This window comes from Oryx dammah, unplaced genomic scaffold, assembly GCF_014754425.2.
Source record: "Oryx dammah isolate SB20612 unplaced genomic scaffold, SCBI_Odam_1.1 HiC_scaffold_5, whole genome shotgun sequence".
Taxonomy (NCBI): domain Eukaryota; kingdom Metazoa; phylum Chordata; class Mammalia; order Artiodactyla; family Bovidae; genus Oryx; species Oryx dammah.
The window spans coordinates 80,852,656-80,869,384 of NW_024070189.1; positions in this window are offsets into that span (position 1 = coordinate 80,852,656).

Below are 16,729 nucleotides of genomic sequence, written 5' to 3' on the forward strand. Positions count from 1 at the left end.
ATCTCAGCCTGTTATTAATCAATAATCATGGTTTTACCACACCAAAGAATGTTCAAACTACCATGCAATTGTGCTGATTTCACATGTTAGCAAGGTAATGCTCAAAACCCTCAAACTAGGCTTCAACAGCACGTGAATTGAGAACCTTCAGATGTACAAGCTGGATTTAGAAAAGTCAGAAGAACCAGAGATAAAATTGCCAACATGTGTTGGATCATAGAGAAAGCAAGAGAATTCTAGAAAAACATCTACTTCTGTTTCAATGACTAAACTGAAGTCTTTAACTGTGAGGATCACAAGAAACTGTGGAAAATTCTCAAAGTGATGGGAATACCAGACCACCTGACCTGCCTCCTAAGAAACCTGTATGCAGGTCAAGAAGCAACAGTTAGAACTGGATATGGAACAATAGACTGGTTCCAAATCAGGAAAGGAGTATGTCAAGGCTGTATATTGTCACCCTGATTATTTAACTTCTCTTCAGAGTACATCATGGGAAATGCTGGGCTGGATGAAGCAAAAACTAGAATCAAGATTGCTGGGAGAAATATCAACAATCTCAGATATGCAGATGATAACACCCTAATGGCAGAAAGTGAACAGGAACTGAAGAGCCTCTTGATGAAAGTGAAAGATGAGAGTGAAAAACCTGGCTTAAAAACTTCACATTAAAAAAATGAAGATAATGCATCTGGTCCCATCACTTTATGGCAAATAGGTGGGGAAAGAATGGAAACAGTGACAGACTTTATTTTCTCGGGTTCCAAAATCACTGCAGATGGTAACTGCCACCATGAAATTAAAAGATGTTTGCTGCTTGGAAGAAAAGCAAGCCTAGATGACAAACCTAGATAGCATATTAAAAGGCAGAGACATCACTTTGCTGACAAATGTCCCTATAGTCAAAGCTATGGGTTTTCCAGTAGTCATGTATGGATATGAGAGTTGGAACAAAAGGAAGGCTGAACACTGAAGCACTGATGCTTTCGAACTGTGGTGCTGGAGAAGACTCTTGAGAGTCTCTTGGACAAGATCCAACCAGTCAGTCCCAAAGGAAATCAGTCCTGAACATTCATTGGAAGGACTCATGCTTAAGCTCCAATACTTTGGCCACCTGATGGGAAGAACAGACTCATTGGAAAAGATCCTGATGCTGAGAAAGATTGAAGGTAGAAGAACGGGATAAGAGAGGATAAGATGGTTGGATGGCATCACCGACTTGATGGACATGAGTTTGAGTAAACTCCGGGAGATAGTGAAGGACAGAGAAGCCTGGTGTGTTGTACTCCATGGGGTCAGAAAGAGTTGAAAATGACTTAGCAACTATAAAACAGCAACCCAGAGAAGTCCTAATTAGATAGTTACTGAAAAATTGCCAGATGGACATATACTTATTGTGCAGTATACCCAGTACAAGCAAGGAAAATGTGTAAACAATCCAGACAAGTGTGTTTCAGTTTGGTGCCATCTATTTTAAAAATAAGAGCTCTTTGCTTTTGTTTCAATTTATAGCCTCAGTGGTGAATCAGCTCATTTAACGAGCTATAGCTGAGAGCAAGTACTCAGGGAACATCAAGTGCTTAAAGTTCGGAGGATTTGATTTTTTTCAGTCCAGTAACCAAAAGCATTTGATCTTTTATTGACTGAATATGGTTGCTGTAAAAAGAAATGAAATGTCCTAAGTATTCAGGGTTGAATAACTACAAATGCTTTCTATTTCCACTGTTCAAACACCCTTAACTTTATGCTGTGTATAATAATATATTATCCTGTTCAGGCTTTATAAAGAAAATAGACTTCTTTTTCTGACAGTATTAAAATGGCCTCTTTAAAATGTAGATTACAAAGGAAGGAAATTCTCTCCAGGTTGTAGTGTTTTGTATTAACAATTATTTTTCCAGATTAGTCTTCTGCTTTACCTAGGTAAAAGATATCAAGGGAAAGTAACACAGAGGGATGTTTCTTATTTGAAAGTCTAAAGAATGTGGTTTTCTTCCAAATTGTGATTTCCTTTGATACATGTGCTGTAACTAGATCCTGGGGGCTACTCAAAGTGCACTAAGGAACAACACACAGCTTGGTAGGCAAATCCTCCCAGGAGGCCCTGGAGACAGTTCCACTCTGCTAGAATAACAGCTCCATTATTCAGCCTGGCAAGTCTATCACCCTACTTATTAGCATAGTTTGGAGGTTAAACAGTGGTATCTCCTCCTACTTAAATTCATTATCAAATTACTTCACAGTGTTTATTTAGACTACTATCACTGAATCAACGGCACCAGTTATAAAAACATGACTTTCTGAGAAGTCTTCATTAAAGGGAACACACCATCAGGAAAGGTCTCTGGGTAGAAACACAGGAAATGTGTTCCTTTGCACTCAAGGAAAACAATTCCAACATTAAGTTTCAACTATCTCAAAATTGCAATATGTGACATATAAGTTACTTTAATAAAAACCAGTACTATTTAGAATAAATATTAATATAATTAATGCTGCATCATAGTTAGTTGAAAATCACTGACCCTTTTAAATAGTAAATGTAACAATACACTTTTACAGCTGAAGTCAGCAAGTAAAATGCATATTTTGCACATGGCAGTTTAGAAATACATAAGCAAACCAAGGTGTGTCAGTTTTCAGTGGGGAAGACTGAGCTGGTCTCTTTTACATTTATATTGGGAAGCAACATTCATTTGACTTTTTAAAGGGTTTTTGTGAGTGATTCAAAGGAGGATGGGTGATCTGGGGGGTGATCTGGGGGTTCAGAACAGAGAATTCACTTTTCACGTTCAGTCACTGAAAAACTGATGGACTTGGTTAATCTTTTACTAGGAAAAGATTACCAAGATTACCAAATTACCACTGATTAGGTAATTTGGAAACATGCTCCTATTTCCTAGCTAGGAGGATAGATCTGCCAGGTCAATTTACATGTTAAGTCTGGGAAGTAGATGTTGATCCTGGATATCGGAATACCAGAAGGTCTTTGGTGTCCTGCCCTCCTCCTTTTGCCCCCAGACATGGTTTTCCTAGAGAAGCAATGGCTGGGGTGGGTATGTGAGCTAATGTCCTGCTCCCCAGTACACATAGACAGTCAACTATTTCAGCACCCTTTAATAGTGAAATGAGCACCCAGGCATGCCTAGATCCTGAGCAAATTCTGTTTGAAAGGCAAGCAGCTGTGTAATCATTTATCTAGTCTTGGGAGGGAATGGCTTATTTTACATCATGTTTTCAAAAGCAAATTTGAAGTTCTAGTTGTAATGTAACACCATGCCTATCCTCAAAGTGAAGTGAGGAAAAGAAAATTTAATATGGGAGTCAGTTTTCCCCTTCCCCTTTTACTAATAGCATGCTAAAATTTGGGAAAAGCTGAAATCACCTCTTTTGGGATATTTTCATTTTACAGTTAGCTGTCAGTGCCCAACTGAGTTGCAATAAAAGTCCATGAAGTTAACGAAGATAAGAATTGTGTTAACTGCGGAATAAACCAACCATTAGATTGGTGACAGTGAAAAGGACCCTCAATTTTTTAATAGACCTTTGATTTCTATAGCCTTCCAACCATCCACCTTTTCCAATTATAAATGTTAAGGCAATTTCAAAATCAGAAAGACTAAGTCAATCTGTGAATTTAAGAAGATAACAATGTCTTTACATGGTTACTTTGCATTTCAAGTCTTCCAGAAAGAAGGCTCAGGCACATCTGAAAATATCTTGGGAGTTAGTTATGCAAAGGTATGCAAGGCATCGCAGATTCATCTTCAGCATCTCTGCCATTTATTTAGAAGCTGCACACAAACAGAATTCGTCCTATCCTGGGCAGCCCTTGCATCACACTAGGAATACATCAGTGTGCTTCTGTTTCATATGCAGGCTTAGTAGAGGGACAGATTTGATCTGGTTACACTTTTATAGCCTCCAGTTTATAGTTGAGCACTATGCCTTTTTAGGGCTGGCTAGGAAATCAGATTGGATGAATCTGGGAACACTGCTTCACAATGTGCATAATCCTGGCTCTGGACGGAGGAAAATCAATGAGGGGAAGCATTGATCTCCTTGCAGAGTGCAAATGCAGTTAGCTCAGAAACACTCTGCCCGGGGATTTTGTTATTCAAGTCATTCTGTTGCACATGTTTTCAAACCAAACTCTTATCATACAGCAGCTCTCTGGATTCAGCTTAGATCCAGTTGCACACGCCAAAAAACCACATCTTTGAGAAGGAGAAGGAATTCTGAGTATCCACAGTTCAGCTTCTGTGTTTGCTCAAGGCTAAACGAAATAGCCTTCACTTCAGTGACATTTCACTTTGTCACTATGTCACTGGGTGGAGAAAACTCCTGCAGGAAGGTGAGAGTATGAATCACTTCAGAAAAATATTATCTTCAGCTATGATGAATTTGATGTGTGTCTGGGCTGCTTGGCCAATATGTTTTCCTTCTTTTATTAAAGAAGTAAATGTGACCAAAAAATTACCCAGAGGGCCCACTATAGACATGCACGTGCGTACAGATATGTAGAAAAATGAAACATATTATATAGCCACATGTAGTATGTATAAAAATATATTTTGCAATATTTCATACTTGTTAGTGAAAGTATTTTTACAACATAGGATCTCCCAAGTGCAGAAAATAAATCAAGCCTTTTAAAAGTGATTGTCAATGATTAATTTAGTGCTGTCATAATATAGTGTTTTCCTTAATGAAAATTTATATCATTTTTTCCCTAGATTCAGTGGAATAAATTTACACTGAAAGGTGGAAGAGATCGATGTATTCAGTATTAAACACACCCAATTCTTGACAGTAAACAGGAGCTTGATCATCAAGTGAGGTATAGACAGACATTACTTAAATGTACCTTTTCTGACCTAAGCTTTTCCACATCAAAATCCTCATATAAATACAGTAGTAACCAGTGGCTTTTGGCATTGAGACACAACATTTTCAGATTAACCTTGGGCTGATATTACAGTAAACTACCAACAGACTGTAGATTCAGATAATGGATTTGTGTTTAAAGCAACTTGCAATTGTGAACAACTGCAGTTAGAAAGAACGTTAAATGCAGACAGACATAAGAAATAGAAAAGGTTGACCAATAAAAAATTAGCAGGAAAAGAAAACAATTGAAAGATTCATATACACACATACCTTGTTTAGCTGCACGTACTGCTTTTATTTTTTTCTATAAATTGAAGTTTTGTGGCAACCCTGGGTGGAGCAAGTTTATTGGTTGCATTTTTCTAATAGCACTTGCTCACTTTGTGTGTCTATCTCACATATTGGTAATTCTTCCAGTATTTCAAATCTTCTCATTATTATTTGTTAATGGTGACCTGTGATCAGTGATCTTTGATGTTACTATAGCAAAAAGGTTACAACTTGCTGAAGGTTCCGATAACGGTTAGTATTTTTTAGCAATAAAGTATGTTTTAATTAAGATACGTACATTGTCTTTTCCCATGTTTTTACACTTGTAGTGTGCAGTTGCTATTGCACATTAATAGAATACAGTATAATGTAAATAGAATGTTCGTAAGCATTGGGAAAGCAAAAATTTTGTGTGACTTACTTCATTTTCTTTATCATTGTGGTCTGGAACCAAACCTACAATATCTCTTGGCCTGTGCGTCTGTATTTATATGTGTACATGTATAATCTTAGAGTCCTAGAATATGATGCAGGGACTCATAATTAACAAAGAGTGGAGGCCACAAATAAAACTGAAGAGAAAAAATTCCTTTCTGTATAGTGAAGATAATCACAGAAATGAATGCAGTTCAGGAGACAACAGTCTTTTCAAGTTTTAATCATGAAATAAAGGTTCTCCTGGCTGAGAGTAGGGACAGGGATGGGGGAGCTGGGGTAAGTGGGAAGGTGGAGAAATGGTATGAATGAACCAATAGGACTGGGATCTCATCTCAGTGTTAATGAGCATCAACTTCATAAACACTGTGAGCTGTGGTCCACCTGGATACCAGCCGTGTGCTGCAGAGTACAGAAAACAAGCCAGGCAAGGAACTCTGGTCCTGTGCTAATAATCTCCAGGATTACCAATATGAGAGGGAGGATGATTTTTATTGCCCTTGAAGTAAAAAGTGATGTTATAATTTGATTCTTGCTCTTATGACAATCTAACTCAGAACATCAAATAAATCCTTACGTACTGTATCAGTCAGGGTCCAATCAGGAGAGAGAAATCACTTAAAAATCTGAACAGGGAAAGTTTAATATAAAAACCATTAATATGTTATATGTAAATAATATGTGGTGATGTATGTATAATATGTAGTAATATATTATATATAATATGTAGTAATATAATATAAAACATAGAACATAATATGTTACTGCCTCTATAGCTGAGACAGAAAAATCAAGGAAGAGCCCCCCAGATGGAAGATTTATAACTTGTTGGAGAGGGCGTGGCCATGGCTCACTTGCTAGATGGAAGAAAAGTTGCTGGTGAAATTTTCTGGAAATTCACCCTCTAGGAGGCCAGGAAAAGTCATTCACAGGAAAGGGTCTAACAGCAGGTCCCCTGGTGCAGAACCTCTAGGCAGATGCTGGAGGAGGCTGTGAAGGCTGTGTCCTGGAGAGTCAGTGAGTGTATCAGCAGTGTGGTGCTGGAGAAGCCAGTGTTGCTGCAGGGCGTGCGCACTGAGGGAGCAGTACACTGCAGGCGCTGGCCTGGAGGCTCCACCTGCACTGCGGTTGCCAGACGCTGAGAATATAGCTGGAGAAAGTGTCTGTGCTCAGGGGTGTGAGGAACAAAAATAGCTGTGTTTCTTCAGTGCTCTCTACTGACAAAGTTTAATATAACACATGTCATCAAAGAGAACACAGTTAAAGGGCCCAGATCCATTTTCAAAGAGCAGGCAAAAAGGTTGAATTTGGAACTGAGAAGCAACAAACCATAACTGGCACAAAATATGCATTGAGAATTATCTTAGTCCTTTAGATTGAAAAATCTGAACACATTGAGGGTCTTTGTATAGTTAGATGATCTTTTTCTTTGACCATGCGTCATGACATGTGGGAATCTTAGTTCACCAACCAGAGATTGAACCCCTGCCCCCTGCAAGGAAGCACAGAGTCTTAACTACTGGGTTGCCAGGGAAGTACCAGTGAGGTGATTCTTATACCATGAGTTACTTTTTGTTCTCTTTTACATCTTCGTGAGATGAATAGCACAAAAATAAGCTGTGTAGGCAGAATAAATCACCTGACTTACAAAAGTCTATATCAGTTCTCCTACATCATTAACAGCATATTTTGACTACAGACAATGACATAATAGAGAATTATTGCTGCTTCTTTTTGAAATCCTTATATATTGCAGAGCTAAGTACACAAATAAATGAATTGGGCTCACGTCAGTTCTTTTTTCTTTTTGTAATGTTGCTGTTTCAATACAGGGGACACAAATCCAGCATTTTAAAACTAACATGTATGTGTGTGTCTGTGTGTGTGAGTTGCTTAGTCATGTCCAACTCTTTGTGACCCCATGGACTATAGCCCCCCAGGTTGACCATCCATGGGATTTTCCAGGTAAGAAGACTACTGGAGTGGGTTGCCATTTCTTTCTCCAGGGGATTTTCTGAAACTAGGGATCAAACCCAGGTCTCCTGCATTGCAGGCAGACTCTTTACCACCTGAGCCACCAGGGAAGCCCTACAGTGAGTTATCATTCACCTAGAGCCAGACATCCTGGAATGCAAAGTCAAGTGGGCCTTAGGAAGCATCACTACAAACAAAGCTAGTGGAGGTGATGGAATTCCAGTGGAGCTGTTTCAAATCCTAAAAGATGATGCTGTGAAAGTGCTGCACTCAATATGCCAGCAAATTTGGAAAACTCAGCAATGGCCCCAGGACTGGAAAAGGTCAGTTTTCATTCCAATCCCAAAGAAAGGCAATGCCAAAGAATGGTCAAACTACTGCACAATTCCACTCATCTTACACGCTAGTAAAGTAACGCTCAAAATTCTCCAAGCCGGGCTTCAACAGTACGTGAACCATGAACTTCCAGATATTCAAGCTGGTTTTAGAAAAGGCAGAGGAACCAGAGATTAAATTGCCAAGATCCGTTGTTTTATCAAAAAAGCAAGGGAGTTCTAGAAAGACATCTATTTCTGCTTTATTTACTATGCCAAAGCCTTTGTCTGTGTGGATCACCACAAACTGTGGAAAATTTATCAAGAGATGGGAATACCAGACCACCTGACCTGCCTCTTGAGAAACCTATATGCAGGTCAGAAAGCAACAGTTAGAACTGGACATGGAACAACAGACTGGTTCCAAATAGGAAAAGGTGTCCGTCAAGGCTGTATATTGTCACCCTGCTTATTTAACTTATATGCAGAGTACATCATGAGAAACGCTGGGTTGGATGAAGCACAAGCTGGAATCAAGATTGCAGGGAGAAATATCAATAACCTCAGATATGCAGATGACACCCCCCCTTATGGCAGAAAGTGAAGAACTCTTTGCCTCTTGATGAAAGTGAAAGCGGAAAGTGAAAAAGTTGGCTTAAAGCTCAACATTCAGAAAATGAAGAACATGGCATCTGGTCCCATCACTTCATGGCAAATAGATGAGGAAGCAGTGGAAACAGTGACAGAATTTGTTTTTTGGGCTCCAAAATCACTGCAGGTGGTGATTGCAGCCATGAAATTCAAAGACGCTTACTCCTTGGAAGAAAAGGTATGACCAACCTAGACAGTATATTAAGAAGCAGAGACATTACTTTGCCAACAAAGGTCTGTCTAGTCAAGGCTATGGTTTTTCCAGTAGTCATGTTTGGATGTGAGAGTTGGACTATAAAGAAAGCTGAGTGCCAAAGAATTGATGTTTTGAACTGTGGTGTTGGAGAAGACTCTTGAGAGTCCCTTGGACAGCAAGGAGATCCAACCAGTCCATCCTAAGGGAGATCAGTCCTGAATATTCATTGGAAGGACTGATGCTGAAGCTGAAACCCCAATACTTTGGCCACCTGATGCGAAGAGCTGACTCATTTGAAAAGATCCTGATGCTGGGAAAGATTGAAGGTGGGAGGAGAAGGGGATGACAGAGGATGAGATGGTTGGATGGCATCACCAACTCAATGGACATGAGTTTGAGTGGACTCCGGGAGTTGGTGATGGACAGGGAGGCCTGGTGTGCTTCCTCCAGCCCAGCATTTCTCATGGTGTACTCTGCACATAAGTTAAATAAGCAGGGTGACAATGTACAGCCTTGGCATACTCCTTTTCCTATTTGGAACCAGTCTGTTGTTCCATGTCCAGTTCTAACTGTTGCTTCCTGACCTGCATACAAGAGGCAGGTCAGGTGGTCTGGTATTCCCATCACTTTAAGAATTGAACTGAAGTAAACTGAACTGAATGTTGCTGCTAAAAAAATGTTCATTTCTTGTCTGTTAGCCTCAGAGAATGGCATATTAGGTTGCTAGGGATGCCCGAGATTTCTTTTCTCACTGTTTCTGGAAGTTCTCTAGAAGTCTAAGATCAAGGCGTCGGCAGGATTGGTTTCTTCTGAGGTTTTTCTCCTTGGCTTGTAGATGGTTGTCATCTCTCTATATCTTCATAAGGTCTTCCCTCTGTGTGTGAAGGCTTCTGTGTCTGAATTTTCTTCTTTTTATAAGGACAACAGTCATATTGGACTAGGGCCCAGATAATGCCTTAATTTTCATATAATCACCTCTTGAAAATTTCTATCTCCCAATACAGTTAGATTCTCAAATACTGGTGGTTAGAGCCTCAACACACGAGAAACGCAAGTCAGTCCACAACAGGTGGTTAACTATGAGGGTTGTTAACTTCAGGAAGCCTGGGTTCAGATTCTAGATCAGCAGTTTAATACATCAACTGTGTAACATAGGGCAACTTACTCACTCACCTTAAACCTCAGCTCCTTCATTTACTTTGTAAGGCTGTTGTGAGAATTAAATTTGGTAACATAGGCAAAGTATGTAGATTCTGGAGTATACTAAGAGCAAAAGATGTTAACTATTAGTAACGATGATATTGAGGCTTTCCTGGTGGCTCAGTGGTAAAGAATCTGCCAATGCAGGAGATGAAGCCTCAGTCCCTGGGTTTGGAAGATCTGCTGGAGAAGGAAATGTCAATCCACTCCAGTATTCTTGCCTGGAAAATTCATGGACAGAAGAGCCTGGCAGGTTACAATCCATGGATCACAAAGAGTCAGACACGACTCAGCACACACACACACACACACACACACACACACACACACACTCACTTATTTGATTAGGAACCCTGGTGGTCCAGTGGCTAAGGCTCCATGCTCCCAATGGAGGGGGCCAGGTTCTATTCCTGGTCAGGGAACTAGATCCTAATGCTTCAACTAAGCCCCAGCACAGTCAAATAAATAAGTACACAAATAATTTAAAAACACACACACACACACATAATGGCTATTGCCCAGATGACATAATACCTCTGCTGGTAATATGATAAGGAAACACATAAACTAATAATTAACAGGTTACATTTACACTTTCCTCAGGACCTTTGTACTTGCTGTTCCTGATGCCTGGACCTCTGCTTTTTGCTGGCTTCCTCCAGCCTCTGACCAGATGGTACCCACCCAGAGAGGCCTTCATGACAACTCTGTGTAAAGTAAATTTTCAGTCTTTCTCTTTCCATCCTATTGCCTTCTCTCCTTTTTTTCATAGCCCTGAGTGCAATCTTGATTGCTCATTTATTTTCCTATTTCTTCTGTCTCTTCCATCATAGTGCAAATGGTCTAAGGCATTGCTACATTTCAACTTCCTAGCGCAGTAAATCTGGCATACAGAAATCATTAAAAACTGTTGTTTAAATGAAAACAAACAAACAAACAAAAAAACCTGTGCAACACCCTATTTTGCGGTAAGTACAGGATGAATAAAAATATACAACCATGTGCTCAAGATCGTAAGTAAAAATAAATCTCAAAGAAGAAGGGGATGTATTAAACATATTTTGAATACTTCTATTTTTTAAATTCAGTGATACAATATTAATTACTTTTGTTATTCAAAAACCTTTTGTTCTTTTCCTGGACACTAGCATTCATGTTACCATAACAATAAGTTGGTATCTTAGAACGTTAACTTTTAAACCTATGAATGGAGAGCTAGAACTCTTTCAACAATCATTGTCATCCACTGAGAATGTTTTAAAAATGTAAGCACTTAATGAGCTCTCTTCTCTCCTTCCCAACCCACTCCAATGCTTCTGTTCTGATCTTAGGGTTAGCACAGACTTCAAAGGGGGCTAGGGTCAGCTTGGCAGGGCCCAGAGGAAGAAGAAAAGTCCCAGTAAACACAAAGGCCATCAAGTCTGAATACACATTTCTCTGACTGAGTCCACAATGCATGAGTATTGGGACAGTGATTGGTTTTGGCTGAGGACTGTTTTGTCAGGCCATTTAAATGGTCATATTTTATTCTGCTAGCACCAAATACTCAGTTATGATCAAGTCAAATATATTTTGTGTATGCACAAATGAGCCTCTGTATACCATTTTTGTGTACAAATCTGAATTCAATCCTTATCAAAAAACTCACTAAATTATTAAATGATTTAGATTAGGAAACATCATACTTAAATGGGCCTTTGTCTTCCATGAGCTTCTTGTGTGTTATACTTTTAGTATCACTATTTTAATGATATGGATGGAAATTTAAGCCTGTCCAAATTTGAGGCCACATCTTTATGGTCCTTTTCAAATATAAACTGAAATAATATGAGTTTATTAATATAATATTGTCAATGAAAACTTTGACTTTTAAAAATTAACTTTAAAGTGAATAAAAAATAAGGAAAATTCTCTGCAATCAGCATGGTACAACAAAGTCCACAGTCTAGCATGTGGGGCATGGATCAGTAGGGAGTGCAGAGGGATCATGGGGCAGCCAATGAACAAGATTATTTACCACCTAAACCATAGGTGGTTAGGGATTTCATCATTTTACAAGTGAAATACTGAAATTAACACTAAAACCACCTAGTACAGACTAATAGTTGAGTCAACTACATTTAGTTTATTTCACATAATGAAATCAATATTTTCCAACTTCTAAGTTTTGCTGCCCTTTAAAAGATATTTGTAAGGAATAATCTCATGGGCATATTAAGGGAACTAACTCCATTTGAGTGAGTTGGACTCAGACGAATACTGCAATCATGATTCTGATGTCCAGAAATACAAATTCATTAGTTGCTGAAATATAATTTATTAGTTGTTGAATCTTTGCTGCTGGTTACTCAGAAAGCACAGACTTGAGGTGCCATATATAAGCTTTTTTGCTATTATGCAATGCATATGTTCCTGAAAGATTTTGTGTTCTAAACACTCACATACTGAAATAATAGGATTCTTTGACTAATTAGAGTTGGGTCAGATCATTATGCAACTTGGTAACCAGAGTACCAAGAACACAACAATAATCCTAAAATACTAAGGCACTTAAAAACGCTTTCCAAATTCCTAATAAATAAATACCTTAGCAAGTATAGGATTTTAATCTTAAAAAAAAAGTAGACTATGGAAGAAGATAAAAGGAAGACCCAAGGCTGCTAAATTACAATGATAAGGAAACATATGCAAAGACTGAAAAAGAACCAAGTTCAAAGAACCTTACATGAAGTTCAGAATGAACTTAGCCAAGAGGAAGACCATGCAGCAAACGTGAATCATGGGGCCCAGTGGTTTGCTGCATTCAGTGCCTACTGCACACTGACAGAAAACAGTCATGTGAGCAACGATTACTTTTGTGTGTCAACTCAACTAGGCTAAGTGAAAGTCACTCAGCAGTGTCCAACTCTTTGCAACCCAGGCCAGAATACTGGAGTGAGTAGCCTTTCCCTTCTCCAGGGGATCTTCCCCACCCAGGGATTGAACCCAGGTCTCTCACATTGCAGGTGGATTCTTTACCAGCTGAGCCATCAGGGAAGCCCCAACTAGGCTAAAGCCATGCTCAGATAACGGGTAAAACGTTATTTCTGGGTGTGTCTGTGAGAGTTTCTGGATGAGATTAGCATTTGAATCAGTAGAGGAAGACGGAAGACAGGCTCACCCATTTGGGTGGGCATCATCCAATCAATTAAGGGCCTGAATAGAACACAAACAATAGTGGGAAAAAAAATCAGAGGAAGCATGGATTCATTCTCTGCCCTAGCTGAGATATCTATTGTCACCTGTTCTCTGACATCACACTTCTTGTTTCAGGGTTTTGAACTTGAACTGAATTATACCACTAACTCTCCTGGGTCTCCAGTTTGTACATGGCAGACTGTGGGCTTTCTCATTCTCCATAATGACATGAGCCAATTCCTATAACAAATCTCTCTCTACATATGTGTATAAATTAAATATATACTTCCTATTGATTCTGTTTCTCTGGAGAGCTCTGATGAACAGAATACACTAGGAAAAACTAGTTGATGTTGATGGCTGTTGACTGATCAGGTGGTAGTTGCTAAAGGTGGGACTGGCAATTTCTTAAATAAGTCAACAATGAAGTTTGCCGATCAAAGGACTCCTCCTTTCACAGATGATTTCTCTGCAGCATGCCATGGTCTTTGATGGCATTTTATCCATAGTAGTTTCAAAACTAGTGCTAATCCTGTCAAATCCTGCTGCTGCTTTATCAACTAAGTTTATGTGTTATTCTAAAGCCTTTGTTGTCATTTCAATAATCTTCATAGTATCTTCACCAGCAGTAAATTCCATCTCAAGAAACCACTTTCTTTGCTCATCCATGAGAAACAATTGCTCATCTATTAAAGTTTTTATCATCATTGAAGCACTTCAGTCACATCTTTAGGCTCCCCTTTTAATTCTAGTTGTCTTGCTATTTCCACCACATCTGTGGTGACTTCCTCTGCTGACATCTTTAACCCCTCAACATCATCCATGAAAGTTGGAGGCAATTTCTCTTCCAAACTCCTGTTAAGCTTGATATTTGCACTTCTTCCCATAAATCACTAATGTTCTTAATGGCATTTAGAATGGTAAATCTTTTCCATAACGTTTTCAATTTATTTTGCCAGATTCATCAGAGGATTCACCATCTGTGGTAGTTACAGGCTTTTGAAGTGTGTTTCTTAAAGAATGAGACTTAAAAGTTGAAACAACTCTTTGATCCCTGGATACTGTGTCAGAAGGCATGAAAACAACACGAATCTCATCGTACGCCTCCATCAGAGTCCCTTGGTGACCTTGTGATTATCAATGAGCAGTAATATTTTGAAAGGATTTGTTGTCTGAGCCATAGGTCTCAACAATGAACTAAGAATATTCAGCAAGTCATGTTGTCAACAGATGTACTGTCATCCAAGTTTTGTTGTTCCATTTAGAAAACACAGATGGAGTGATTTAACATAATTCTTAAGGGCCCAGGAAGAACAGTACATGATCTCTAGCTTCAGCTTGAAATCACCAGCTGCATTATCTCCTTATAAGAGTCAGCTTGTCCTTTGAAGATTTGGAGCCAGGCATTGACTTCTCCTCTTTAGCTATGGATGGCATCTTATTTGCAGATAAGGCTATTTTGTCAACATCGAAATTCTGTTGTTCAGCTGCCACCTTCATTCATCATCTTAGCTAGATCTTCCAGATAACTTTATTACAGCTTCTATATCAGCCCTTGTTGCTTCACTTCATACTTTGATATCATGGAGACAACTTCTTTCCTTAAACCTAATGAACCAGTCTCTGCCAGCTTCACACATTTCCCCCACATCTTCTTCATGTCTCTCAGCCTTCCCAGAATTGAAGAGAGCTAGGGCTTTGTTCTGTACTGGTTTGACTTAGGGAATGTTATGGGTGATGGTCTATTCAGACCATTAACAGTTTCTCCATCTCAGCAATCAAGCTGTTTTCCTTTCTTACTATTTGCATATTCACTGGAGTTGCACTTTTAATTTCCTTCCAGGCTTTTTCCTTTGCATTTACAACTTGGCTGACTATTTGGCACAAGAGGCCTAGCTTTCAACTTGTCTCAGAGTTAGATCTGCCCTCCTCACTAAGCTTAATTATTTCTAACTTTTGATTTAAAGTGAGAGACGTGGCCTTCCCTGGTGGTCCAGTGATTAAGAATCTGTCTGCCAATGCAGGGGACATGGGTATGATCCCTGGTCCGGGAAGATCACCCATGTTATGGAGCAACTAAGCCTGTGCACCACAACTACCGAGCCTCTGTTCTAGGGCTTGTGAGCTGCAACTACTAAAGCCCGTACACCTAGAGCCTGTGTTCTCCCACATAAGAAGCCATGGCAGTGAGAAGTCTAATCACCACAAGCAGAGAGCAGCCCCTGCTTGCTGCAACTAGAGAAAGCCTGCTTGCTGCAACTAGAGAAAGCCTTCTCGCAGCAACAAAGACTTAGCACAGCCAAAAATGAAAATAAATAAAAAAGGGAGAGACATACAACTATTCCTCTGACTTCAGCACTTAGAGCCCATTGTAGTGTTATTAATCTGTATAATTTCAATATTATTCTGTCTCAGGGAGTAGGAAGGCCCAAGGAGAGGGAGAGAGACAGGGGAACAGCTGGACAGTGGAACAATCAGAACACATGCAGCATTTATGGATTACACGAGCTGTCTTACATGGGTGTGGTACATTTTGCCCTAGAACAATTACAAAAGTAACATCAAAGATCACTGATCATCATAGCAAACATAATAATAATGAAAAAGTTTGAAATATTGTGAGAATTACCAAAAGGTAAAAGACACAAAGTGAGCAAATGGGGTTGGAAAAATGGCAATGGCAAACTTGCTCAGTGTGGGATCTCCACAAACCTTTCATTGATAAGAATTCCACAAAATGCAATAAAGTGAAGCGCAAGAAAACAAGGTATGTCTGGATAGTATGAAGCAATTTTTGGTTTTAGGCATAGAATGTTGATGGTAGATTTTACTTAACTGATAATCTCTTGGTAAACAATTGGCTTGGTTAGAACTGTGGACAGTGGCTGGAAGAGTTTTGCTCTGCTTGAAGTTAACTTATTTTTATTGAAACCATGACCTTGGCTGTGTTAGTTGAGAAAGTGCTTTGATTACACAGGCATGTGCAGGGAAAAAGTGACCCAAAAAGCCCAATAATATTAATGTCGGCTCTCCCTCACATGCAGTGTAACTCTTAACAAGTCAATTACTTTACAGGAACCAGAGTATGAGCTCATTCATAAATTATACAAATTCTCATGGTGGCAAAGTGAAATTTAACTGTAGGGAAAAATAGACGTGTAAGAATATTTCCTGTAGTCTAATTTTCTGTTTGCAGCAAGAGAGAATGACTGCCCTCACCTTCTACCCCAACCATCCCACCCTTATGACACACACACACACACACACACACAATACTTTGACTAAATACCCAAAGTGATTTCAAGCAGCTCACAACGTATGGATTCAGTAAGCAATAATTAAGAGCAATGCATTTATTTTCTCCTTTTATTACATTCTAGACTCTGTTTTTAACTTTTCAATATCATCCACTTAACTAAGAAAAATGACTCATTATTTGTAAGTAGATTCAGCAAATATAAGGGGATCTTGGCATACAAGCCTATTGTTTTTTCTTTTTACTGATCCTTTTCTCTAGAACCAAGGAAGACGAATCACAGTTATCTTATCCACTACAAAAGTAAAGTTTAAGTCAGTATCTTTATGCATAGGGCTACATGAGGGTTTTAGATTACTAGATGAA